This window comes from Delphinapterus leucas, chromosome 8 (genome assembly GCF_059928025.1).
Source record: "Delphinapterus leucas isolate spDelLeu-1000000601 "Yukka" chromosome 8, BTC_Dleu_Yukka2, whole genome shotgun sequence".
Taxonomy (NCBI): domain Eukaryota; kingdom Metazoa; phylum Chordata; class Mammalia; order Artiodactyla; family Monodontidae; genus Delphinapterus; species Delphinapterus leucas.
This window is the reverse complement of record NC_143136.1, coordinates 80,396,788-80,419,345: the sequence shown is the minus strand read 5'-3', so window position 1 is coordinate 80,419,345 and position 22,558 is coordinate 80,396,788. Positions and strand designations below refer to the sequence as shown.

Genomic DNA, 22,558 nt, shown 5'->3' with positions numbered 1-22,558 from the left:
AGAAACCTAGTTCATGCTGCATGAGAGAAAGGGAGGGGTAGCTGCAGGAGAAACTTTCTTCTTAAGCCTTTTTTTTTGCGAATTCTTCCTAGCTTAAAGAAACCACAGGAAATGAAGCAAATATTTTTTTTAAAAAAGGAAAAACATAAATGAAAGGTAATGCAAATATACATTACAAAAACAATAGAGGAGTTTCCCAAAGAAAAAGAAGGGTTCAAAGAAATAGTTCTCAATATTCTCAAATTATAGACAATGTGATTGCTTTTTTGGTTTGTTTTTAGGAATTAAAGATTACATTTTGGAGAACGAAGTAACAATCTCTGTGGAACATTTGCCTTAAAATACGTGTTTATTAAACACCAACCTGAACAGGATTATCCATTTCCATATAAGTCTTTACATTTAAAACGTGAGTAAAGTTGATGCTTTTGTTAATATTCTCAATTCATGACTTCATCCGAACTAGTTCCTTTCTTTCATTCAGTTTTATTGAGATATGATTGACTGTATAAGTTTAAGGTGTACAGTGTAATGACTTGACTTCTGTATATTGTGAAATGATTACCACACAAGTTTAGTTAACATCCATCATCTCATATAGATTAAAAAATGTTTTTTCCCTTGTAAAGAGAAGTCTTAGGATTTACTCTCTTAGCAATTTTCATATATACCATACAGCAATGTTAGCTATCATGTTAATGTCATTGTGTTGTGCGTGACATCCCCAGCACTTATTTATCTTATAACTGGAAGTTGGTATCTTTTCACCACTTTAACTCAATTGCCCCACCCCCACATCTGGTAACCATAAATCTGATCTCTCTTTTTACGAGATTGTTTTGTTGTTTCTGTTTTTAGATTCCACCTGTAAATGAGATCATACAGGATATGTCTTTCTCTGTCTGACTTATTTCACTTACCATAATGCCCTCACGGTCCATCTATATTGTTGCGAATGGCAGGATTTCCTTCTTTTTTACTGCTTAATAGTATTCTTGTGTGTGTGTGTGTGTGTGTGTGTGTGTGTGTGTGTGTGTGATTGCTTTTTAAAAAAGAGCTTAAAGCCCAGGTGAAAAGGTTCTGGGAGGAGATTATATGACAATAGAAAATACGTAAAATGAACTGGTAGAACCCAGAAGAAAATAAAAATTCAGTGGAAACATATAAGATAAAAATAGTCCAGATATGAAAGTCACACTTAAAATAACAAAAATAGAATAACGACTGAAGACACTATGGGCATGGTAACAGGTAACAAATAAATAAAAGAGAATAAAATAAAAGTGATTATTACTAACATGATAGAGATGTAATAAGGACAAAAGGAAAATTATAATGGGATCCTGAAGATGAAAACAAAACTAGTGGGAAAGAAAAAAATAGTCCAAATTATAGTATAAGAAAACTTTCATGAAATAAAGATTGAGAGGAATTTTCAAATCTTAAAAGCCAAGTCTGCCATCCAAAAACAATTCAAAACATTGTAAATTACTGAACAAAATGGTTAAAAAAGTGTTGTATAGGAATCCAAGCAGAAAAAGAAAATAATGCACGAGGAAGAAATGAAGGTTGTCTTCAGACTTCTTATATGTTCTCACACTCAACCAGAAGACAGGTATCAATCTCTAAAAATGATGGGAGAAAGCTTGACCCAGTAACTACATACTCAACCAAGTTTATAAAGGCAACAGAAGCATGGCTGTTGTTGGCTGATGTTCTCAAGCATGGCTGATGTTGCAATAAGATAACTGTCAAGATCTCTTGAAAAAAAAAGATGATAAACTCCAGCCTATCAAGTGATACATTAAAATTAAGAATAGGAGAAGATGTGGATTAAAGGTTAGTGTTATATTAATCAAGATAAGCTGGGTTATGCTGTAATAAAAAAATCTGAATATCAGGTGCTTACACAAGCAACACAAAATGTCATAAAGAATATATATTCATTCATTTGTGATGGACACTTAGTTTGCTTCCATATATTGGCTATTATAAATTATGCTGCTATGAACATTGAGGTGTGTGTATCTTTTTGAATTAGAGTTTTTGTTTTCTTCAGATATATATCCAGAAGTGGAATTGCTGGATCATTGGTAGTTTTTAGTTTTTTGAGGAACCTTCATACTGTATTCCATAGTGGGTGTACCAATTGACATTCCCACCAACAGCATACTAGGGTTGCCTTTTCTCCACAACCTTGCCAACATTTGCTGTTTGTAGACTTATTGATGATGGCCATTCTGATAGGTGTGAGATGATACCTCATTGTGGTTTTGATTTGCATTTCTCTGATGATTACCGATGTTGAGAATTTTTTTATGTGTTTGTTGGTCATCTGTATATCTTCTTTGGAAAAATGTCTATTCAGGTCTTCTGCCAATTTTTAAAATTGGGTTGTTCTTTTTTTTATATATTGAGTTGTATGAGCTATTTATAAATTTTGAATATTAACCCCTTATAGGACATATCATTTGCAAATATTTTCTTCCATTTAGTAGGTTGTCTCTTCATTTTGTCGATGGTTTTCTTTGCTGTGCAAAAGCTTTTAAGTTTAATTAGGTCTCAATTGTTCATCTTTTATTGTATTTCTTTTGCCTTAGGAGACAGATCCAAAAAAATATTGCTACAATTTATTTTAAAGAGTGTTCTGCCTATATTCTCTTCTAAGGATTTTATGGTTTCCGGTCTTACATTTTGGTCTTCAATCCATTTTGAATTAATTTTTGTATATGATGTGAGAAAAAGTTCTGATTTCATTCTTTTCCATGTGGCTGTTCAGTTTTCACAACACCACTTATTGAAAAATCTGTCTTTTCTCTGTTGTATATTCCGCCTACTTTGTCATAGATTAATTTACCTTAAGTTTGTGGTTTATTTCTGGGCTCTCTATTCTGTCCCATTGATCAATGTGTCTGTTTTTGTGCCAGCACCATGCTGTTTTGATTACTGTAGCCTTGTAGTATAGTCTGAAGTCAGGGACCATGATACTTCCAGCTTTGTTCTCTTTTTCTCAAGATTGGTTTGGCAATTCAGGGTCTTTTATGGGCCGATATAAATTTTAGAATTATTTGTTCCAGTTCTGTGAAAAATGTCATGGGCATTTTGATAGAAATTGCATTAACCCTGTAGATTGCTTTGAGTTGTATGGACATCTTAACAATATTAATTCTTCCAATCCAAGAACATGTGTATCTTTCCATTTTTTTGTATCATTTTCAAATTTCTTCATCAGTTTTTTATAGTTTTCAGAATATAGGTCTTTCACCTCCTTAGTTAAGTTTAATTCCTAGATATTTTATTCTTTTTGATGCAATTTTAAACGGAATTTTTTTTTTTTTTTTTTTTTTGCTTTCTCTTTCTGTTAGGTCATTTTTAGTGTATAGAAAAGCAACCAATTTCTGTGTATTAATCTTGTATCCTGCAACTTTACTGTATTCATTTATTAGTTGTACTGGGTTTTTGGTGAAGATTTTAGTGTTTTTTATATGTAGAAGCATATCATCTACAAATAGTGATAGTTTTATTTCTCACCTGCAAATTTGGATGTCCCTTCTTTCTTTATCTTGTCTGATTGTGATGGCTAGGACTTACCAATACTATGTTAAATAGAAGTGGTGAGAATGGGCATCTTTGTCTTATTCCTTATTTTAGAGGAAAGATTTTCAGCTTTTCACTGTTGAGTATGATGTTAACTGTTGGTTTGTCATAAATGGCCTTTATTATGTTGTGATATGTTCCCTCTGTACCAACTTTGATGAGAATTTTTATTACAAATGAATGTTGAATCTTGTCAAATGCTTTTTTGGCATCTATTGAGATTATCATGATTTTTAGCCTTCCTTTTGTTAATGTAGTATATCACATTGATTGATTTGCAAATATTGAACCATCCTTGCATCCCTGGAATAAATCCCACTTGATCATGCTGTATGATCCTTTTTACATATTGTTGAATTTGGTTTGCTGTTACTTTGTTAAGAATTTTTGCATGTGTATTCATCAGAGATAATGGCCTGTTACTGATTTTGGTATCAGGGTAATAGTGGCTTCAGAATGAATTTCAGAGTGTTACATCTCTTTATTTTTTTGGAATAGTTTGAGAAGGACAGGTATTAGCTCTTCATTATGTTTGGTAGAATTCCCTTGAGAAGTCATCTGGTTCTGGTCTTTTGTTTACTGGGAGTTTTTGTATTACAAATTCAACCTCACTACTTGTGATCAGTCTGATCAGATTGTCTATTTTTTCCTGATTTTTGTCTTTGGAGGTTGTATGTGTCTAGAAATTTATCCATTTCTTCTAGGTTGTCTAATTTGTCAACATATAACTGTTTGTAGTCTTCTCTTAAGATATTTTGTATCTCTGTGATATCTGTTGTCATTTCTCCTCTTTCATCTCTTATTTTGTTTATTTGGGTCCTTTCATTTTTTTCTTGATGAGCCTGGCTAAACGTTTATCAATTTTGTTTATCTTGTCAAAAAGCCATCTCTTGGTTTTATTGATCTTTTCTATTGATTTTGGGGGTCTCTATTTTATTTATTCTCTCTCTGATCTTTATTATGTCCTTCCTACTGCTGACTTTGGGCTTTGTTTGTTCTTTTCCTAATTCCTTTAGATAGTAAGTTAGGGTTTTTATTAAAAAAATTTTTTAATTATTTATTTATTTATTTTTGGCTGCATTGGGTCTTCCTTGCTGCGCATGGGCTTTCTCTAGTTGTGGCAAGCAGGGGCTACTCTTCGTTATGGTGAGTGAGCTTCTCATTGCGGTGGCTTCTCTTGTTGCGGAGCATGGACTCTAGGCACGTGGGCTTCAGTAGCTGTGGCTCACGGGCTCTAGAGTGCAGGCTCAGTAGTTGTGGCACATGGGCTTAGGTGCTCCGTGGCATGTGGGATCTTCCTGGACCAGGGATCAAACCTGTGTCCCCTGCTTTAGCAGGCAGATTCTTATCCACTGCGCCACCAGGGAAGCCTGGTTAGGTTTATTTGAGATTTTTCTTGTTTCTTGAAGTAGGCCTGTATTGCTGTAAACCTCCTTCTTAGAGATTCTTTTGCTACATCCCATAGATTTTGGAAAGTTGTGTTTACATTTTCATATTTGTCTTGAGGTATTTTCTGATTTCCTCTTTTATTTCTTCAATGACCCATTGTTTTTTTAGTCTCCATGTGTTTGTGCTTTTCCATTTTTCTTCTTGTAATTGATTTCTAGATTCATACCGTTGTGGTCAGAGAAAGTGCTTGATATAATTTCTGTCTTCTTAAATTTGCTTAGACTTGTTTTGTGGCCTAGCATGTGATCTCTCCTGGAGAAAGTTCCATGTGCACTTGAAAAGAATGTGTGTTCTGCTGTTTTTGGATGGAATGTACTGTAGATATCTATCAAGTCCAACTGGTCTGTTGTGTCATTTAAGACCACTGTTCGCTTATTTACTTTCTCTCTGGATGAACTGTTCTTTGATGTAATGGGTGTTAAAATCCCCTATTATTATAGTATTATTGTCTGTTAATATTTGCTTTATATATTTAGGTGTTCCTGTATTGGGTGCATATTTGTTAACGAGTATAATATCCTCTTCTTGTATTGATCCCTTTATCTTTCTGTAATGCATCTTCTTTTCTTTTGTTATAGACTTTGTTTTAAAGTTTATTTTGTCTGATACGAGTGTTACTACCCCCACTTTTTTGTCATTTCCATTTGCATGAAATATCTTTTTTCATCCCCTCACTTTCAGACTGTGTGTGTCTTTAGCTCTGAAGTGAGTCTCTTGTAAGCAGCTAATAGATGGGTCTTGTGTTTTTATCCCATCAGGCACCGTATGTCCTTTGATTGGAGTTTTTGGTCCATTGACATTTAAAGTGATTATCGATAGGTATTTACATATTGTCATTTTGTTACTTGTTTTCCAGTTGTTTTCGTAGTTCTTTGTTATTTTCTTCTTTCAGTTTCTTCCCTTGTGGTTTGATGATTTTCTTTAGTGGTATGCTTGTGTCCCATTCCTTCCAGTTTTTGTGCATTTAATATAGGTTTTTGATTTGTGGTTACCATGGGATTTATATATGTTGACCTATAACTATATTTACTTGTTTTAAACAGTAGCCATTTGAGTGCAAACACATTGTAAAAGAATCTACATTTTTTACTCCTCTTCCCCACTTTTTGTGTTTTGATGTCATATTTTATATCTTCATGTTTATGCCTTTACTGATTATTGTAGTTATAGTTGATTTTATAATATTTTTGTCCTTTAATCTTCATACTGGCTTATTCAAATGGTTGATCCTCAGCCTTTACTAAATATTTGCCTGTACTGCTGGATTTTTTCTTTCCTATAGATTCTTCTTGTTACAGCCTTTTCCACTTAGACAAGACGCTTTAACATTCATTTTAGGGTAGGTTTAGTATTGATGAACTCTTTTAGTTTTGCTTGTTTGTGAAGTTCTTTTATCTCTCTTTCTATTCTAAATGACAATCTTGCTGAGTAGAGTATCCTAGGTTGCAGATTTACCCCTTTCATCAATTTGAATGTATCGTGACACTCCCTTCTGGCCTGCAAAGTTTCTGCAGAGAAATTAGCTGATAGCCTTATGGGGGTTCCCTTGTATGTAACTCTTTGTTTTTCTCTTGCTGCCTTTAGAATTCTCTCCATATCTTTAACTTTTGCCATTTTAATTTTAATATGTCTTAGTGTGGGTCTGTTTGGTTTCATCTTGTTTGGGACCTTCTGTTCTTCCTGAACCTGGATATCTGTTTCCTTCTTCAGGTTTGGTTTTCAGCCAAAATGTTATCAAATACATCTTTGACCCTCTTCTCTGCTCTTCTTCTTCTGGGACTTCTGTAATGCGAATGTTGGTATGCTTGATGTTGTCCCAGAGATCCCTTAAGATGTTCTCATATTTTAAAATTTGTTTTTCTTTTTGCTGTTCTGATTGGGTGATTTCCATTATTCTATCTTCCAGATCACTTATGCATTCTGTATCACCTAGCCTGCTGTTATAAATTTTAGAGATATTTTAGGAACTAGTACCTACTGCAGTGGAAAAGTATTTTTCAAAAGTGTCAGCATTTCCTTCAGTGTTACCTGCTCTTTTTTTTGCTTTTAAATTCTAGGAAAATTAAGGAAAATACATTTATTTAAAATAGTATTTATTTTATTACCTCATTTTGTAAAGTTGCTTCGTATATACATTTATCCAACTATTCTTCTATTTGAATATATTCCTAAAAATTATTTGGTTTGATTTTCCAAAGTTAATAATGGTTATTTTCAGGTCATGGGATTAATCTTTTTTTTCTTTGGTCCTTTTCAATTTTGCTTAGAAAGAATTTTTTTTAATGAGAATGAATCATTTTTATTTCAAAAACAAGATCACTGTTTTTTATTCCGAAATGTTAATGTAGATTTCTAGTTTTTAACTTATAAATTTGAAAATAGTATACACACATATGTAGGCGTATGTTTGTGTGTATATGTGTATATGTTGTATACATATACATAGTATATACACATAGTAAATGTGTACTGATACAGAAGGTTGTTGTTTACTGATACAAAAGGATTTTTGGAGCATATAGGCAAAGTATAGAACAGCAGCTGTAATGTGATCTATTTTCATGTATATATGTGTGTGTGTGTTGTGTATGTGTGTGTGTGTGTGTGTGTGCGCGCGCTCATGTATAGGCATTAAGGCTGTTTGGAAGACTATCAAATGTTGAGTGATTCTCTCTGGGTGTTAAGGTTATAGGCAAATAGTATTTTTTTCTCATATGTTTTTCCCAATTTTCCAAATTAGCATAAATTAATTGTGCAATTAAGATAGTTTTGAAAGAACAAATGTATTAATTTATATTCCTGGATAGACTGAGAAAAATAACTGTGGCTTTTAAGAAGTGCTAAGTTTCCTACTTATTTTGTACATAAAAACTTACAAAGGTAAATTTGGTAAATTTACCTGGTTCCCTGGTGTCGTGAAATAATTAATGCTTTTATGCCAGGTGAAGCAAAAAATTGCATAACAAATAAACCTATATGAACTCTCTACAGAAAGCTTCCATTTTATCCATGCTTTTCTTAATAGCAAATGTTTTAGCTGATATGAATGATATGAATAGGCAAGGAAAGTTTCCCAGTTGTTCAGTGCCAAAAGTTTTATGAAATCTCATCAGGCCAACCTATTTGTTCTCCTTCTCACTTCCATTGCAGTGTGGTTTGCATTATTATTTACTAACTAGATTACAGTCTGCTGCTCTCTCCAACTATTTCCCAGCTTTTTTCACATGAAGATTTCATTTTTTGTTAAATGCTAGTAATTCATTCATTTGATTTCTGTGTGGAGGATGAATAGCTACATAGCAGTCTCAAAACCACAGGAGAATGTCAAAGGTGTTTCTTAATCTGTTTTACAAATGATTATAACAGCTGAGAAATAAGTCAAGGACAGGAAATCACCTTCTCCAACTAGGAATTTATTGTCCATTTAGATCTAAGAAAAATCTTTAACCCAGTGGGGATGATTACATTTTCTTTATTTTAAATTTAGAAGACTTAGAAGCACACACAAAAGAGAAGTATTTAGAGTATTGTATGAAAATTTACAGTTTAGAGAACTGGAATTTTCAATGGAATACTGCTGTAAGAAGACCCATAAAAATATAGGCATGGAAATAGTTGGCTAGATTCTCTTCAGAATTTAATTTTTTTCCTTGAAAAGCTTTATTTGTGTTTTTATTATTTAATTATTTATTTAAGATGGTATTATGTGGGGTAAGATAGGACCTTACTTTCCTCATATGTGACAAGGAGCAATAATACAGAAAATGTGTCCAAGAGAGATGGGAAAAAAAACATTTTATTTCATTATGATTACTTTTCACGGATGAAAAATATTCTTGGAATATGATATATATTTAAATATAAATACCTATGCACATTGCCTGCCTTTTAATATTCCAAAATTAGTGATTTTATGAACTCTAGGCTAAGTATTTTTTCCACAAAGGAAAATGGGGTGTGTGTGTTTCTCTTCAAATCCTCTCAACCTTACTTTGACTTCAGCCATTGTTGCTCCAACCTGTTCTGCACTTGCTTTGACCAGCTTTGCACAGGCATAACCTGACAAAACCTCTCTTGGACCTACACAGTGTACTTACCTATCACTTTCCACCCCAGAGCTTCTCTAACATAGTGATGTGTGGGATACCTTTGGGGATTCACCTGGCACTCAAGCATGTGCAATGAGATGTTAATGCCCAAATGTCACCCTTGACCAGTTGAAGATGGAATCCACAGTGTAAATATGTTTCCCTTTCTTCTCTCAAAAGATAATTCAGAGATTTATCTAATTATGCTTCCCAAGGGTGTGATTGGCCCCTTGCAGTGCTGTCCAATACAATTGGCTTACTGTCCTTTCCTTTCACTATCCTTTTCTCATACTCTTGCCCTCTAAGATCATTTCCTACCTTAAGAAACTACATACAAGACTTTGGCTCAGCCTCTGTATTTAGAGAAACACAGGTTAAAACAGAAGTACCAAAAGTAGCCCCAGAAAGCTATCAGGATGGGATTTTGGAACTAGTAATAAGGACTAATTGCTGGTTGTGAGTAAGGTAGGCACAGCCTCAAGAGTTTTTCACATATTTGACAACAACTGTAAAAAATAACATAATACTACTAATAAATCATATAACCAAGATACATTTTTAATCTATCAATAATAAAAATGTTATCAACTGTGCCAGAGAAACCATTGAATTAGCTTTCTATATTCTCTGTAGAAAATATTATGGAATTGTCATATTGGAGAAGCAATCAAAGAGTATGCATCCATAAAAAGTAATAATATTAATATTAATAATTAATATTATAGATTTGTGGTTGGGCATAAATATTATGTTTTTTATTTTCTAGTGTTTTGTGACACTATTTCAGGGATTGGAAGTGACCTGAGCTGGTCTAATTTGAATCTCAGATCTTATGATGGGGAATGGTCATTTTTGCTGGATTCAAACCTGGAAGAATACTACCTCAAGGGCTATAAGCTACTATCTTATAATCATGTGGGCTTAGATAATGGAGCCAATACCGAACAGGCAATACCTAAAAATTGAGAGAGAGAAAAATTATTTGAACCCTAGAATAAGCAATATCTGAAACCACTGTTCCATTATATGAGGCAATAAATTCCTCTTTTTCTTAAACAATTTTGAGTTGGGTTTTCCATTATTCACTGCAGAAAGCCAAGATACACAGGGATCACTGTCCTCTTGAACACAATGGAAGACAGAGCCTTTGGCTTTCTGATATAAAAACTATATCTAATTATTTCCAATGTTATTTCAAACGTGGCCCATGAGATCCTGGATAAACTTTATTTATTTGTCATTTCTTAGCTTTCTTGTGATTGCTTCAGGGAAAATTACTATTTTGGTTTTGAGTAGTTTATTTTCCCTGATTTGCATTCTCATAGCACCCTGTATTTCATTTTCACATTATACATGGTTAGATAATAGATTGATAGGTAGATAGACAGATGATAGATGATAAATTTGGCTTCCAGTTTAAGTTTTTCAAGACTTTAAGCTCCAAAAAAGAGGCTTACTGTCTTCATTTATTTTCAAAGTTACATGCCCAGCATCAAGCCCAGTGTCTGTATGGAAAGAATATTACTTAACTGAGAAAATAACACCTGATGGAATTATGGAATGAATGAATGATTTAACTCATATAAACGTGAAAAGCCAGAATCTTAGAATTGCTATCTAAATAAGTACATGGCTACATATATACACATATACAATTATGTATGTATATATATTTTTTGTATATATGTGTGTACATATGTATACATTCATATATGTGTGAACACATACATGTACAAACACACAGGAACACACACACACACATGTTCAAGATGTGGAGGGCAGATTTATATAGGCCTGAATCCCATGTAGTACTTAAGATCCCTTCCAAACCCATTTGATCTTAGAGGGGAGTAGTTAGTGGAGCAGATGACAGAAAAAGAGGAATGTATGCTCTGGATGCAATCAGCAAATACCTATTTTATTTTATGTGGAAATATTTTGTTTCTTTACATAAGAAAATGCTTATACTAGCTTGGTATAATATGTATGATGAGGCTAGCTAAACATTTGCAATAAGAATAAGTCATTAAAGATCCTGGGGTAAACGGATTCAGAATGAAATACACATGATCTCCTTGGTGATTGTGGATGTCATGGGACAGAATACCACCAGAAAAAAAAAAAATGAGAGAGAGATTAACTGCCTATAAGGAAACTGATTGCAACCCAGGGAAATGGTAACCCACCCCATCTCTACTGTAGCTGAATAAAATTCTCATGATTTTCCAGAACTGCCTCCCTCCCAAAAAGATTCTATTCTGATGTATCCATTGGAATTAAGAAAAATTATCCTAATCTTAGAAATAAGACGAAAAAGAGAACAGCATATTTTTTTCAGTGACATACTGGGACATTTTGTCAACGGTCCACCCTTGGATTATTTGCTTTTCCTGGAGAATATAGCTCTGAAGCTACATGTTGCTTAGAGATTTTTTTCCTATAAAAAAGACCACCCTGAAAGTTGTTGTCTTATTGTCCCTGTTGGACCTGAACAAGCTTTGTGTCTTACCTAGACAATTAATGTTCATGTTTTTAAATGCCTATATAACTAGTTTCTCAAGTGTTCTCTGAACTAACTTTGTCATCCTACTGGTCACATAATTAATGAATTAACACTCAGTGATACATCTGTAATGTAAAAGACTTACTTTTAATTTTTTTTGAAAATTACCTGCTGACAGAATCTATACTTCTTCTTGTGTACTTAACACAACAGTTTTGAGGAATATTTAAGCCATTAATAAATACATTTTGAAATTATCTTTTCTTCCATTGACTTCCATTGAGAAAAATTGTGTTTTTGTTTTGTTTTTTGAGTCACTAGAACTACTTTTTTTCTTTCGGGTGACTGTACTTTATAAACTGGTCCTCCCGTGCAGCAGAGCTGCTCTCTTCTCATTGAGACTGATTAAATTTAATAAGCGGTGCCTACATATTCCACCCTTACATAATGGAGTTTGACACATCATATGATTATAATGGCCCTCGGGCACTTGCTGTGGATGTTGGCAACTTCAAGTGTTTGGATACTCTCAGCCTTTTTTCCCCCTACTTTAGTATTCTTTTTCAACTTTTGTAAGATCAGGAACCAGTAGGCAGCTCAAGGAAGTGACATAGTAAGTGTTTGGAACCACTTATTTCTAGAAACTATGAAAGCAGTGTGAGGTGTGACAGGAGCACCAACACAGGTGAGTTGTAACTGAGGCAGGGGACTCAGGGGGGTGGTATTAACAATGTCTTCTAAAGCCATCTTTTTGGCGCCTCCATCCCTGTGAAGCCAGTACACCATCTGGCAGTTAGGCATGGTGCCATTTTAACAGATGGGACACAGTATAGGAGGCTCTGAGACCATTTATTACTATCAACCATAGTGTTGGACAGGGTTTTCAGTAGAAATACTCCACCAACTCTTTTTCACCTCATCTTTTAGTTCCTCAGTAAAAGCAGATAATATTTCTTCCCTTAAGAGAGGAAAAGACAAGAAGTGGTTTTCTTTTGGGAGTCTGGTGCTATCAGAGTATGAGTTGATGCCAAATCTTGCGCATGCTGCATTACTCACACAACTTTAGCAAACTGACTCTTTTATAATATTTCCCTTTCAAAACAGTTTATAACAGCCTAGTTTTTAGCCTCATAATTTGGTATGTGTATGGAATCTTTTGGATGTGATTTAGAAACAAAACAGATTGAGTCACATTTTTTTCCCTTTTGATGTCCTAGAAAGAACTGAAATTAAGAGGGAAAAAGCTATCAGTCACTGGCCACTTGGAAAATTTTTAGTGAGCACTTAATTTAGGCGTGATGGTACTTTATGATTCAAAGGAGTAAATCACACAATTCTTGCCCTCAAGAAACTTAGTTTGTTGGGAAGATAAAACACATACCAACACTTCTTCTTTCATTACGGAAGTAATTAATAATTGGAATAGGGCATGTGGAAAGTACAGCCAAGTAGAAGAAAAATTAAAATTATCCATAACCTTCTCACACAAAACCAATTCCTACTACAATTTGAGGTATTCATCCCCAATCCCCAATCCCCGGTGTTGTTGTTGTTGTTTTTTTCAATGCATACTCTCTATTTGGTTCATGTATTTATGGTCATATTGTATATCCAGCTTTTGATACTGATATTTCTTAATATGTCATAGCATAATAATAAGATAATATTATAGTATTATAATAAGTACTTTGTAAAGGTTTTTTTTGGTAAAGATAAGTTTTAAAGATTATATAATATATCGGGCTTCCCTGGTGGCGCAGTGGTTGAGAGTCCACCTGCCGATGCAGGGGACACGGGTTCGTGCCCCAGTCCGGGAAGATCCCACATGCCGCGGAGCGGCTGGGCCCATGAGCCATGGCCGCTGAGCCTGCACGTCCAGAGCCTGTGCTCCGCAACAGGAGAGGCCACAACAGTGAGAGGCCCGCAAAAAAAAAAAAAAAAAAGATTATATAATATATCAACTGAAGTTTATAATTTCTCTCTTTTGGGGTCTTGTGGTTGTTTCCAGTATTTTTGTTAACAGAAGTATGTCTTCAGTAAACATATTTTCAAGTAAACTTTTTTCTTCTTTTAGGATTATATTCTTAGAAAATATCCCTAGAAGCAGACTTTCTAGGTCAAAAAGAATACCTGTTTATTAAAGAGTCTTCATACATGATCAGTATATATTTTTTAATAGTTACTGGGTACACATTTTGTTTTAGGCATTATATAAGGCATTTGTATTCACAGAACTTAATAATCATAGCTACCATCGTGGATAGATATTTTAATTCCAATTTAACTGACAAAGCAACTAAGATACACGTCAAAGAGCCCATCATGAGTACTAATTAAATGAACAAAATGATTGTCTTTTGCCTCCTAATCCAATTCTTATTCCACCAAACTACCCCTATTCCTTTAGATTGGAGATGTTCAGGGAAGAGTGAGCTGATTATTTACCTACTCCAAAAAGTCAGTAGCATAGTTTAACTATAAGACAAATATTGACTCCCAGCAGATTTTAATGGCCTTCCTACTTCTATGGGCAAAACCTGAGGTCTTCTACGTCCCTAAAGGTATTCTTCTCTAGATTTTCCAAATCTTATCCTTTGACCAGGAATAGTCCTGATAGAGGAAAGGAAGAATTATAATTATCTCTGGCAATAAGTAATCTGTATACTGTTTGGGGAGCTTACTCTGGAAAATCTATCTTTCCACCTGGGGTTTTTGAAACATAAACCTATTATAAGGGTGTGAAATCTACAATGATGAGAATTTTGAATATTTCAATTCAAGTCCGAGTTTGTTTTCTGTATTTCAGGTTTTTAAAGAAATCACTTCAGAGGGATATATTTGATCTATTAGGTTCATTATTTGTTATATTTTAATGTTTTATGTGTACATGAATCATTTTCACACCTCGTTTTAAGTTCCTTGAAATTAAGAATTAGATCTCATACACAATTCCCTATATATAATAATTACTAAAATATGCCCATAAGATGGCATGAATTATTTATGTTATAAATTACCTTTCTCTGGACAGAAAGGCAGATAAAGTATTGTTCCACTAGAGTCTTCAATAGACTGTTAAGATAGCAAAGACAATTATTCTTGTCATGTTTGTACTCCTAAAATAATCAGTATGCATAAATATTGAAATATCTTTTTGTAAAGAAGTATTACATATAACATATATATATTGTAATATTTATTTATTTGGCTGCATTGGGTCTTAGTTGTGGCACACAGGATCTTTCGTTGTGGCACGCGAGCTCTCAAGTTGTAGCACACGGGCTCTAGAGCATGCAGGCTCAGTAGTTGTGGCATGCAGGCTTAGTTGTCCCACGGCATGTGGGATCTTAGTTCCCCGACCAGGGATTGAACCCACGTCCCCTGCATTGGAAGGTGGATTCTTAACCACTGGACCATCAGGGAAGCCCCTAGATAGCATATATTTGTAGTAATTCATAATTTTTCTACTTCATGGGATTTTCACTGCCTTTGGACATCTCATAGCATACATTTGGGATTTTGATAGCATCCAGACGGCCAGCTGTCATGAGTTTGCTGCATTATTTTGTTTGGGACCATTGTACGTGTGTTTATGATTTATTTCACAGACCAATCTGTTGAAAAGTGCTCTTGGTACTAGAACATTACAGTACAAAAACCCACCATGGTAGAAGATAATTCTGCAAACAGAATATATATTTGGATCTCTTTCTTTCAATTATAGAAATTATGTGAACCAAGAAACATGTAAGTATGTATTGATGGACCAGAGATTCCACTGGAAATAAAATGAAATTTGAAAATTATTCATTTCTCAAGTGGGATGAGTTTATACTGGTCATTACTCTTCCATGACAGAAATAGCCACAAGCTTCAATTTTTAATGGCCTTGGCAGAATAGTTCCCTATTCATTCCATTTTTTAAAAATTAACTAAAAATATACATTTGTTAGTGGGAAAGAAGTTTGCTCACATTTTTGTTATTAAAAGTAAAATTTGGAATGTAGGTTTTATTTTCAGTGATTTCAGGATACTGGAAAAATTACAAGAAATCACAGAAGGGCCTTCTTCATAAAGAAAAGATGAAGAAGCATAAATACTAGTTAAAAAAAGACTTGCACACATGCATTAACGTATACACACTATCTCTATACTACTGTCACATTCATTCTTAGTTGTTATTGTCAGTTATCACTGATGAGTGCAGAAAAGTCAAATGAAATATTTGTTCAAACAGTAATGCTGCTTCTTCTCATCTAGTTCCTGTTCATATATACCTAATATAAGGATTCATTTAGTCACATTCATAAATGCTGGTGTTATTTTCTATGATCTTTATAAGAACTCTGAGCGTATTCTCCAAATGTCACTCTAGAAATTTTAGAGAAGCTCTTATACATGTACACCCCACCACATGGATAAGAATCTTCACAGTTCATAGTAGAAAAACAAGCAAGCCAACAGATAATTATTTTTAAATCCCAAACCAGAAACAACTGAGTATACATTTACAGTAAAAAAATATAAACACAAAATATGGTATTTCAAAGAAAACTATATAGCAGTAAAAAGGAATAAGCCACAGTTATTAACATGGGTAAATCTCAAAATCTTACACTTACATAAAAAGCACCTTATAGAAGAATACAGTATGAATATATTCATATAAACTTGGAAAATAGTAACACTAAACAAATGGTAAAATATAATTTAAAAATAAGAATTATTAACTCAAAGTCAGAATATTGGTTAGGGGACGTTAAAGGAATGCAATAGAAGAGTATATATAATTTTATTCTGTTATGAGGACATATGAGTTTATTTTATTATTATTTATATGCATAAGTTTTATAGAATTTGTATAAGCACAATGCTTCCACAATAAGTAAAATTTAAAATTCTTGATTAAAATAAATTATAGCAAATGTTTTAGTGTAATATTGTTACTTAGAATAAGTAATGTAAAGGCACATGAATCATGAAAAATTCTCCAGAGAGCTAGACATAGATGCAGAGGACGCAGGTTGAAATTCCACTTCTGCCACTAACTATAAGAGCTTTGGGCAAATCGTTCAAACTTACTAATATCAATTTTCTCATTTTTAACCTAAGAATAATTCATAGCTATTGCTTTGTGGTAGAGTTGTAGGCTCAAATGAGTTGTTGAATGGGTAATGGACCCATGTATAGTTCAAATTTAGAATTTAAAAAAAAAATTTAAATATATAAAGTTTAAGTTGTAGTTATGAATTATACAGTTAACTTCTATAATATTGGAAACAATAACTATTTGCAATATGCTATGAACTTTTAACAGTTGCATTTATTTCTAAAATTCCCAAGTGCCAAATGCAAGTTCATTAATAAGAAATGGCATTTCACCATGAGACTTCCACAATATTAATTATAAAACTAAGGGCAAGGGCTTCCCTGGTGGTGCAGTGGTTGAGAGTCCGCCTGCCGATGCGGGGGACGCGGGTTCGTGCCCCCGTCCGGGAGGATCCCACATGCCGTGGAGCAGCTGGGCCCACGGGCCATGGCTGCTGGGCCTGCGCGTCCGGAGCCTGTGCTCCGCAACGGGAGAGGCCACAGCGGTGAGAGGCCTGCGTACCACAAAACAATACAAAACTAAACTAAACTAAACTAAAAAAACAGCTAAGGGCAAAGCAAATATCCAGAATTGTAGCTAATCAATATACTTAATGACTGTTTTGCTAAGTATCAATTTCTTGTAAACTACTTCACCAAGGGATCACTGTTCAAAATTCACTGAATTAACCAAATATTCCAATTTGTTAATGACTTGTTTTGATAAATATTAATATTTTCCCTATATGATTATATACATGAATCTTATAGCATTATTTTAAGTAATGTTCAACTTACTGAAAATTAATTAAGTGCTTTAATTCCCTTGAATTCTGGCATATTCTTTTTCATAATAAATATATTTTAAATTATATAGACTATTCTTGACTATTCGAGAGGTGAACATAATATTCAATACAGTAAATAAAAATATTTTAAAATGTTTTTGAAAATAAGGTGAATTAGATAAATTTGACAAATTGGTTACTTACTAAATTAATATTATGGAGATTCATCTTTTGGTGAAATAGCCTTCTTTATGGCAGGACAGGAGCAAATTTATTATGTTTTTTAGTAGGACAGAAACACCTGGAAAGGAAATGAGTATATGGGAGAGGGGAGTTATAGTCAAAGAATATTTGGAAGATTTAAGTGGATGTATATTGAGCTAACACACAGGATTGGATTTTCAATCAAACTCCCACAAATCAGAGATTTCAGTTAGTATCAAGCTTTACTAACAATTTTAAGGATATGGGTAATCATGCTTCCCTGGGTCCTTCCTTTTGACATTGGGCACACACATCTGGCCCAGAATAATAAATGGAGTCTCTAAGTGAGGTCTGTGGGCTTATTCACATAGCAGAGAATGTTTAAGTTATGAAACATCTTCATCCTATTCTCCAGAGAGTTGAATCATTTATGTGGCATGTTTCAAAATCTTTAGATTCTCTATGTATTTGCTACAGGTAATACTTTGGCCAGAGATATCTTACAAAGGGCATTCTATAGATTAGGTATTTTCCTCTTAGGAAATCTCATTATTCTACTTACATATAGGTCCAGTGGACAGGCCTCAGGCCAGATCATTGGGTTTCTTTCCTTCAAGTAGGCATATCCCACTGGAAAGGGAGGAAATGTTTTAGGCTAGCTGCTCAACTCCTTCCTCTCAGAAATTTGGTTGAATTTAAAGACACACTTATTGCAAATTATGCAAAAGAAAAAGCAGAACACAAAAAAGGAAAAACAAAATGGATAGTCAAGGCAATTAGAAACTCAAGAAAGGTATAAGAAAGGTAATGAAATCATAGTGATTCACAGATCTTCAGAGAACAGTATTTATGTAGTCATAAAAATGTAAACAGATTTATAAATTTAAAATTTAGCCATGATTATAGAATGTGTGTAAATACATATATTTTTGGAATTGAAACAGTAGGTGAACTGAAAGGAAGAGTGTGAATAATAAAATTTTTATCTTATAAAGTCAAAAGCTACTCTCCATATTGATAGGACAAACAATAAATGAACTAGCATACTATTTTAAGTTATAAGGTTAACCAATTTTGAACTAAAAGTAGTGATAAAAGTCAGGTGGGAGGGTTGATGGGGTAGGAGAGAGAAGGAAAGGTGGTGTCAGTCAGTCAAGTCCTCATAAGTTATAACAGTATGTCAGAAGACAAATGTTACACTATGGAAAAGAGTTGTTTTTTTATATGTAACAAATAGAATAATCTCCTTGATATACAAGGTGTATCCACAAACCAAGAAGAAGAAAATACCAACTAGATAGTGAAATAGACTAAGAAAATGAATAGGCAGTTTATCAAAAAAAATTAAAAATAAATAACTAAAAATGACCGAAAAATACATGATGCTCAATTTTATTCATACTTAAAGGCTTAAAAAGTAAGTCAATGAAATAACATTTTTTAACCTATCAAGTTGGCAAAGACAAAAAATAATGACAGTCAATGTTGCAGAAGACCTGGGGAAATAGAAACTTTCCTAAATGTTGGCAGCATTATAAATTTCTGTACATTTTAAAATAAGCTTTTTATTTTAGAACAGTTTTAGATTTACAGTAAAGTTGTGATGATAGTGCAGAGTTCTTATATACCCGCACACCCAGTTTCCCCAACTTATGATATTATGGTATATTTGTTACAATTAATGAACTAATATTAGTACTTAAGGTCCAAACTTCGTTCAGATTTCCTTAGTTTTTACCTCATGTCATTTTTCTGTTCCAGCATCCCATCCAGGAGATCACATTACATTTAGTCATCATGTCTCTTTAGGCTTCTCTTGGATGTGACAGTTTCTCAGGCTTTCCTTGCTCTTGGTGGCTTTAAGAATTTTGAAGAGTACCAGTCAGGTATTTTGTAGAATGTCCCTCAAAGGGAATTTGTCTGATGTTTCTCTTATGATCAGACTGGTATTGGGAGGAAGACCACAGAGATAAAGTGCCATTTTCAACACATCATATCAAGGGTATATACTAGGAACATAGCTTGTCACTATCAATGTTGACCTGTCAACATTACTCCACTGTAAAATCACTCTTTTTCATTCCATTTCCATACTGTCCTTTTTTTTTTTTTTTTTTTTTTTTGCGGTATGCGAGCCTCTCACTGTTGTGGCCTCTCCCGTTGCGGAGCACAGGCTCCGGACGTGCAGGCTCAGCGGCCATGGCTCACGGGCCCAGCCGCTCCGCGGCATGTGGGATCTTCCCGGACCGGGGCACGAACCCGTGTCCCCTGCATCGGCAGGCGGACTCTCAACCACTGCGCCACCAGGGAAGCCCCATACTGTCCTCTTTGGAAAGAAGTCACTGTGGGCAGCCCACACAATGTTGGGAGTCCCACCTCCTTGATAGAAAGTCTACATAAATTATTTGTAATTCTTTTGTATTCTTTGTATTTTTATATTCTTTAGAAGTTTTGGCTTTTCCAGAATGTCATGTACTTGGAATCATACAATATGTATGAATTCAGATTGGCCCCTTTCACTTAGAAATATGCATTTAAGAGTTATCCATGTCTTTTTGTGGCTTGTTAACTCATTTATTTTTATCTTTTGTACCACATTTTATCCATTTACCTATTAAGAGATGTCTTGGTTGCTTCTGGTTGTGGCCAATTAAAAATCAAAGATGCTATAAACACTCACATGGGGGTTTTTGTCCGGACATACATTTGTAAGTTTTCAAATTACTTTGGTAAATGCCTAGCAACACAATTGTATCACATGGTAAGACTATGTTTAGTTTTGTAAGAAACTGCCAAATTGTCTTCCAAAATGGCTGTACCATTTTGCATTCCCTCCAGAAATGAATTAGAATTTCTGTGGCTCTACATCCTAACCAGCCAAGTGTTTTTTTGGATTTTAGCCATTCTAATAGGTGTGTAGTGCTGTATAGAGGACAATTTGGTACTGGTTCCCAAAATTTTAAATGTGAATCTCATTTGACACATCTAGGGATTTAGCCAATAAATAAGGTTGCAAGCATATATAAATACATTTATAAGTGTGCTTATAAAGCAAGTCATAGAACTCTATACTGAGTAGGAGTCCAGTTGTAAAACAAATATATATGCATAGGACATATCTGATGTGACATAATAGAAATCATTACCAGTGATTTCCTCTGGAGCAGGAAATTGAGATGATTTAAGTTGGAATTGTGGTGAGGAAGGCAACAAGAAAAAGAGACTAGTTATTTATTATTTTATACCTTTCTACAGTGTTGCCATTCAACAATAATATATTATCTTTTTCATAAAAAGATTTAAATGCTTTACATTGGCTTAAATGTCCATTGGCTTAAATTTATATTGGCTTAGCTTCTAAAAATAGAAAGTTCTTACTATGATCTGAAAAATATGAATCGAGATTATTTCAGACAAAATAATTCACTTTTACATTTACAAATTAAGTTCAATTGTGCTCAGAATTCAAATTATGATTTTAATAAAGTTCATGTTAAAATAATATATGGACAATATCCTTAAAACTTATAACATCTTTCTAGCATCTGAGACTCTCCTACCTTTTTCCAGAACCTCCTTCCAATATGTGTAGCAATCCCCAGATTAGACCCATAATTTTTAGAGTTTGGAAAGCATTCTAAGATTGTTGGATGAATGGCTTAATCGATAGATGAGCTTAGATAAACCTGACCTAATATCTGTACAAAGAATTCAGTAAAAAGTACTTTATAGGCAACTAGATTTGGGAAATCTCTTTACAGAAACACAACAGAATGTAACCCATTAAGCAAACTTTAGACCATGTCAATCAGTCATCTGTTTGGCAAATTGATTTGTTCATGTATTTTTAACGAAGCTTAAATGTACAAGGATTCACTGATACCCGTTTTCAGAGGAGCTCAACACATTTCATCTCCGTTTCCTGAGCTGACTCTTCTACTGAGGCCAACTATAAGAGAAACCAGCCAGAGATGAGAGGCTAGGTCTCAGAGGGAGTTAATGAGTTTCTTTTTAAAAACCTCAGCATTTCAGAAGTAAACACTAAAATAGAATAAGCATCTCAAAGTCCTGCCTGTTGCAACCAGCAGCCCTTACTGAGTTCTGGAAGTAGTTGAGACAGGTAGGGGAATCCAAATGACTCCAGGTAGAACCCGCACACTGATTCCAATACAGCCTGCTCTGTATATGCTGCAGTGCTCATAAAAAGCGGGACTTTCTAAGTGAAAGCAATGTTAAATTTTTTAAAAATAATGAATAAATAAATACACTTACATATATAACAGGGCTCAGAATGAAACCAGCCCTTTGGCACCTTGATTTAGACTTCCAGCCTCCAGAACTGTGAGAAAATAAATTCCTATTGTTTAAGTCCCCCAGTCTGTGGTATTTTGTTATGTCAACCGTGGCAAACTAATACATTCACACAATGTTCAGGGTCCTTAGGAAGAATTCTAGCTGAGGGTCAGAGGGCAGAATGTATTTACTTGTAAATGCCTAAGAATAAAATGTGTTTTAGAAGAGGATTTTCAAGACAGTACAAGTGATAAGAAAGCAAGCCTGACTTGTTACCCTGGACCCTCTTGAAGGATAAAGGAAGCAACTCATTGTGTGGGGTGGGGCTTGAGGGCAGAGGCACCTCAGCGTGCAGACCCTTGTGTGCTGGGCATGCACCCTCATGCTAATGATAGCCATACAAAAAGGCTAAACCCAGTCCCCGTCGACAAAGAATGCCAGAGCCAATAATGGTTAATTCCAAAAAACACAAATGTATAAATCACTCGGCCAAGGCCCCTTATCATGATACTTTCTAATTTCCAACATGAAAGCTCCACATAATTTCA

General features: G+C 34.2%; 1 long non-coding RNA gene across 2 annotated transcripts in view; it reads left to right on the top strand.

The window, feature by feature from the left end:
* Positions 1-17,280, top strand: part of LOC111172747 (uncharacterized) — a 319,126-nt gene extending 301,846 nt beyond the window's left edge. For both annotated transcript variants that reach the window (XR_002644013.3, XR_016394160.1), the window contains exon 5: positions 282-17,280. This is a non-coding gene — a long non-coding RNA (uncharacterized LOC111172747). The remainder of the gene's footprint in view (positions 1-281) is intronic.
* The last annotated feature ends 5,278 nt before the right edge of the window (positions 17,281-22,558 follow it).